At 40.8% G+C, this 6,525-nt stretch overlaps 1 pseudogene across 1 annotated transcript; it reads right to left on the bottom strand.

Moving 5' to 3' along the window:
- Positions 1-5,116: 5,116 nt before the first annotated feature.
- LOC110316615 lies at positions 5,117-6,290 on the bottom strand (annotated as a pseudogene). The gene has a single exon (XR_002380279.2). The product of XR_002380279.2 is annotated as an aldo-keto reductase family 1 member B1 pseudogene (transcript).
- Positions 6,291-6,525: the final 235 nt, after the last annotated feature.

Raw genomic sequence — 6,525 nt, 5'->3', positions numbered from 1 at the left:
CTGATTTGCTTATTGGAATCATTTAGTAGACACATAAGATACATTATGACTGCTGAAAAAGTAATATAATGTTAGGATCATATAAAACCCATATTTCCCAAATGACTCCTCACCTTGAGTGTACTCTATGACCAGCTTTCTCTGGTCTGTGAGAAGAATAAAGATAATAAATCATACCGTTATATTCAGCTGTTTCAAAATCAAAGCTTTTGAATTCAACATAGAAAATAAATTAGGAGACAATTTGTAATTACTTAGCACTAATATGTGATATGCTAAGAAAACCTTTCCACTACATTGAAGCTTTTATATATAAAGATTCTCTGTAATTTCCACAAGAGAAAAATATTGAATATTCATAACTGAGGAGTTGTTAATTAATAGACAAAATGCAAAAGAATGGACTGAAAAGATGGTTTAGTGGTTAAGAACACCGGATGCTCTTCCAGATGACCTGGGTTTCATTCTCAGTACCTACATGACAGCTCACAGCAATCTTTAACTCCAGTTCCAAGGGAGTTAACACTATCTCCTGGCCTCCAAGGGCATCTGGCATACACTCAGTGCACAGACATATTCAGGCAAAACTCCCAAATACATGAGGATAAAGATATTGAAAAAGAAGATTGGAACTAGGAACTAAAGTGCCAATACATAAACCTTCATGGACAAAGAAGCAAAACATAAAACAGACCATTGCTTTCACCTACATATTTCATAGGCAAAGTTTTTTTGAAGATTCTTGGTATGGAGATCTTGAGGCATAGTGGCTGTGGATTCCAGAAGATTAAGCCAGGGAGATCTTCGAGTTCAAGGTCATCTGGGATTAGAGGTGTGGTGGTACACTCCTTTAATCTGGGCTACACCTTCTGCTGGAGAACTACATAAGGACATTGGAAGAAGCAAGGCTCTCTCTCTCTCTCTCTCGCCTTCTTGCGGTGTGGGACTCAGCAACTGCTAGATCCTTGGACTTCCATTCACAGCTGCTACTGACCATTGTTGGGAGTTGGACTGCAGAGTGTAAATCATCAATAAATTCCTTTACTATACAGAGACTATCTAAGCTCTGTGCCTCTGGAGAACCCTGACTAATACGGAAGTTAAATACTGGATTTAAAGTTAAGAGAGCATATTCTTCTGTAGCACCCGTGTCAGGTGACTAACCTGTGAGTCTAACCGCCAGGAATGCAATGCCTCTGGCATCTGTAGGCATAAACATACCTCTGGCTTACACTGACACACCAACACATGTGCACGCACGCACGCAAGCACACACACACCAAATTAAAAATAAAACAACCCCCCCTTTTAAAATATAGAATCTATAGATAATTGCTTTACTGCACTCACAAACATTTTAGTATCTTTATTTATGACTACACTATGTTAATATCATACATCTCTGTGTCAAAACCATTCTTTTAATATAGTTATTGAAATGATATCACTGAACTGAGAAGTTTTTATAATTTTTCATAGCCCGTAGATTAATAATTAGAATTTTGAGTCGATTTGGTAGAACTGATTTGTTATTTGTATGCTCTCTCAAGGGAAATACTAAGTTGATTTTAGCTACCAAATAATTTAAATTCTATTGGGTTTCCAGCATAGTGTGAGTTATTGGCTATGTTTAAAAAAAAACAAAGATATATATAAAAAATTACAGGAAATCATTCTTTATAATTACATTTTTGACTCCATTGTTACTTCCTTCATTTCAGATTTTTGAAAGTTCACTGTACCGAAATTCTAAGGGTGTAGCAACACTTGTGTAAGTAGCTGTGAGAAAGTTCACAAAGCACCAGGGGCTCACATCTGCTTTGCCCGAGGTGAAAGGTGCAGGTGCCCAGGTGTGAGCTAGGGAAATACTGGGCAGAGCTTCAGGATTAATAAAACCTAGGGTTGTGGGAATCCTTTTGGTGGTTTCAGCCACAACCTGTTCTGAAACAGGAACAGACTCCCTTCCAGGGAGGAATGGATGGAATGCGGACTCTCCACTTTACCTAGGGCTTTGAAACAGCAGGAAGCTCTTCACTATTTCCCAGGCCTCCGCAGACTGGAGATACTGAAGCCTCAGTACGAGTGGGGGCCAGCATTTGCCCATAAATCAAAGCGAAGACTCAACACTCAGTGCTTGCATCCTCCTGGCGTTCCGTCAGCACACATTTCTGAAATGAATCCAAACAAACAACAGGAGGATGTCAAAGAGTGCGTTATCTAAGAAGGGCATCTACAGATTTGGCACGGACCAGGCAACTTTACTCAGATTACAGTGTTGCTTAAAATCGTGGTGTAATCTTTATTATGACCGTAAATAATTGAAGCATCTGTAACAGCTACCTAATTATGCAACGAAGAACGTAAACTTAAGGACTTTATAGGATCAGAGGATAGGCATGCACTCTGCACTAGATCACAGAAACTGCATAACCTCAGGAGATAACTTTGACACTCTGGGCTTCAGTTCAGTATTTGAAAAATGTGGAGGTCAGACTAGTTATTCAAAATTTTATTCTTTGAGCATCTTACACTGTAACTTGTAAGTTGGTTTTTAAATACGGTAAGTACTGCAGAAATCACAAATTGTAATTTGATTGTTTTAGTTGTCAGTTTTGTAAGTATACAGTCAGTTATACTTAATGTAAAAAATTCAGGAACAATTCAATAGAACAAGAAAACTGGTAAAATCATATGTTGTTGGGATACAAGTGGTTCGGAGGGACTGGAGTCTAGATTCCAGCCTTAGATCTTTCACAGTGAGTAGCAAATAGTGATTAGCACAGAGCACCTTGCTCTGTGGGGTGGCACCAGAGGCCTTAAAGAGCCTTGGATTTCCTTTTCATACCCTTTAGGTCAATAAGCTTAGAAGATTTTAGTAGTCTAAATATCAGGAATGAATCAGCTCAATGACAAAACTCAGTAAATTGTCCTTAGCCACAAATTAATAAGTCTATAACTAAATACAGTGTAGGTTAATACTAAGTAAAAAATACAACAAGATAATTTTTTAAAAGTAGAGAAAGGTTAACTACATAGAAAGGAGGGGAGTGTTATGATTATTCTCATACTTGAACAAAGGATACATGGAAGTCTTATACATACAGTCTACAGAAACAGCACTCTGAGGTCACATTCCTGGGTGTGGTTTAGTTTAAGTTGTCCATTACTAAGCCTGTTCCATCTAAGATCACTGTTCAAAAAAACGAGAGATCCGGGGATTGATTTCCAGGAATGGCTAGCTCTATTTTGTGAGCATCTTAAGCTTTATGTAATAGGAAAGGAGCACGTTGGAGAGGTTAAAGTGGTGAACAGGAGTGCTTCAGAGTTTGCTCAGCTTGAATCAGAACGACAGTAGACAAGAGATGTTCTGAGTATATTCAGTGGCACTTATCTAAAGAGGTGTTAGCTGGAACCAAAGGAAAGGATGCTTGAAGATGTGTTCACAAATCAGGGAGTCTGTCCTTCAGGATGCTGGCTCGCTTGTGTTAGCATTTTTTCTAGGATCTGCCCCAACAGCCAGGTAGGCCTGGCTTACTATGAAAGTGGCTGTTTGCCTCCTTTCTTATTCTCTTATTCTCTCTGACTACCTTCCTTCCCCCACTCCTTTCCTCCTCTCTCCCCTAACCTGGTCTGGTCCATGTGTTCTCCTCTCCTCTCCCACCCCTTTCCCTCTCCTCTTCCTCTCCTCTCCTTCCCTTCTCTTCTTCCCTCCTCCATCTCTGTCTCTGTCTCTCTCTTCTCCATTCCCAACTCTCCTCCCCATACCCTACTCTATACTATACCCATTGTATGGCTGGTAACCCAGGGGGAAGGGATACCTCAGCATGAGCCTGATGAAGCACTCCCCCCCCCCCATACCTGGCTCTATAAAAACATATCCTTGGCTCCTTCTGTTTTATAAAACACAACAACTTGACTACTAAGAACTAACATTTTAAAGTATCTTTGGAAGCACCATGCATATATTTTCGTTAAACTTACATGGATTTAAAAAAAGAAAGCAAGGCCGGGCAGTGGTGGTGCACACTTTTAATCCCAGCACTTGGGAGGCAGAGGCAGGCAGATTTCTGAGTTCGAGGCCAGCCTGGTCTACAGAGTGAGTTCCAGGACAGCCAGGGCTATACAGAGAAACCCTGTCTCGAAAAACCAAAAAAAAAAAAAAAAGAAAGAAAAAAAAAGAAAAAAGAAAAGTCAAAGGATAGATATCTTAAGTAGAGCTTTCTACCTATAATCAACAATAATTTACTTACTGCACACCTACAAAAGTAAGACTATCACCATTATGTTTAATATTCCTATAGCTGTGATTTTTAAATGTGAAACTTGAGGAATAAGATTTTAAAACAATATCCTCAAGCTTAAAAGTTAATAAATGAGGCATAAAATTAGGTCTGGGGAATCTTGGACCATTATCTCATAATTTGTCTTAATTCATAGTTTTGGTTTGCTTTGATTCAGTTTGTTGAGAAAGGGTTTCTCTGTGTGTAGCTGTGGTTGTCCTGGAATTTACTCTGTAGAGCAGGCTACTATAAAATAAAGATTTTTATTTCATTCTTTATTTTATAAAGATTAGAAGACTGGACTCAGACTTACAGAGATCTTACAGGGATTAAAGGCATGTCTCACCACTCCTGGCCACATAGAGTTTTCTTTAGAGCAAATTTACACCATAAATTTATCTCAATCAAGGATCGTCTTAAACTTTTTACTCAACAAACCAAGAGCTATATCCTCACACTTCTAATCATTTCTAATGACTAGCTTCATACACTTGCATGCTAAAATAATGCACCAGATGAATTTTTTTCTTACTATTTCCCTATCAAACTAACAATAGGTGAGTTCATCACCAATTCTGATTTGTCTAATACCTTCATTCTCTGAGTTTTTAAATACTGTAATTCTTACCTTTCTCTCAGCTATTAATTCTTTTATGTTTTCAATTGTTTTTTGTTGTTGTTGTTGTTGTTTTTTCACAAAAGCAGTTTTTATTTGAAGCAAGGAGAAGTCTGACCCAAAGGATTACAGTTCTAAGCACTCAAATTTAAGTGTTAGTGGCATGGTTTGGGTTATAAATCTTGCTTCTCTTTGGTTGGAAAGGGTACTCCTATTAAGTCCTCCAGGTGGGTAAGAAGAAAGACCAAGAAAGGCTGGAAGAAATACCTCGGCTACTGGTACTGCCCTCCAGATTCTATATCAAACTAACTAACTCTCACCATCTGGTTTGCAAGGTGCCACCCAGTGCAGAGGGACACAGGACACTTGCAAGTGCCGATGAGACAGAAAGAACAGGTGCAAGCCACTTGAGGAGGAGCAGGGATCTGCCCACTGCAGCTTCAGACTTCGGTGTGGAAGGGGTAATCTTTGTGTTTGGCCCAGCTCCTCAAGGCGCACACCCTCCAGTTCCTGTTGTAGCTGAGTAGAGTGGCCATGTCCTCGCTGCTCAGCTCAAAGTCAAAGGCCTTAAAGTTCTCAGCAGTGCGCGCAAGCGTCACAGACTTGGGGATCACTACCAAGTTCCTCTGAATGGGGAACAGGATCAGCACCTGGGCTGTAGTTTTCTTGTACTTGGCTGCAATTGCTTTGATCCTGGGATCCTCCAGGAGAGACGGGTCTTCAGGCTTGGCCCAGGGCCTGTCAGACTGTATGCTGTCACCACGATGCCTTTGCTGTGGCAGTACTCAATCAGCTTCTCCTGAATTAGGTCTGGGTGGCACTCGATCTGGTTCACCGCAGGCTTATATTTTAAGCCAGGTTTGTTCAAGATCCTCTCAATCTGAAGAGGGTTGAAGTTGGAGACACCGATTGCTTTTACCAAACCTTCATCCACTAGTTGTTCCATAGCNGTCCAAGTGTCCACAAAATCGGTGTCACTAGGAATCACGTTCCCTGAGGCATCCAGTGGGAAATAGTTGGGTCCAGGCTTGAAGTCCGTGGGCCAGTGAATAAGGTACAGATCCAGGTAGTCCAGCTGCAGGTTGCTCAGTGTCTTCTGGAAGGCTCCTTTCACCATGCTCTTGTCATGGAACGTGCACCACAGCTTGCTGACAATGAAGAGATCCCGGAGCTTCACCACCTGCTCCTTGAGCTTCTCCTGGAGGGCCACTCCCACCTCCTTCTCATTCTGGTACACCTTGGCGCAGTCAATGTGGCGGTACCCCATGTCAATAGCAACCTTCACAGCCTCAGTCACCTGGCCAGGAGGGGACTTCCAGGTGCCCAGGCCCAGAGTGGGCATCTTGGTGCCGTTGTTGAGTTCCAGATGGCTGGCCATGATCTCTGCACGTTACAAACCCAGACCAGCAAATATGCCTTCAATTGTTTTTATTTGCTTATTTTTGTCAGTAATTATTTAAGAGATGATTTCTTTCCTCTATGAGTCCAAAAGCATCTCAGCACTATCAATGAACAATCAGATTTTTTTCTCTCTGAAAAGTAATGGGGAGTCTGAGGAGCTACTAATAGGATTATCTTTATCTTATAGTAGATGCATAAATGTTTCATTATCCTGTGAATGGTTTTGAG

This window comes from Mus pahari, chromosome 2 (genome assembly GCF_900095145.1).
Source record: "Mus pahari chromosome 2, PAHARI_EIJ_v1.1, whole genome shotgun sequence".
Classification (NCBI taxonomy): Eukaryota; Metazoa; Chordata; class Mammalia; order Rodentia; family Muridae; genus Mus; species Mus pahari.
The sequence above is the reverse complement of the archived record's forward strand: the minus strand, read 5'-3'. Positions and strand labels throughout refer to the sequence as shown.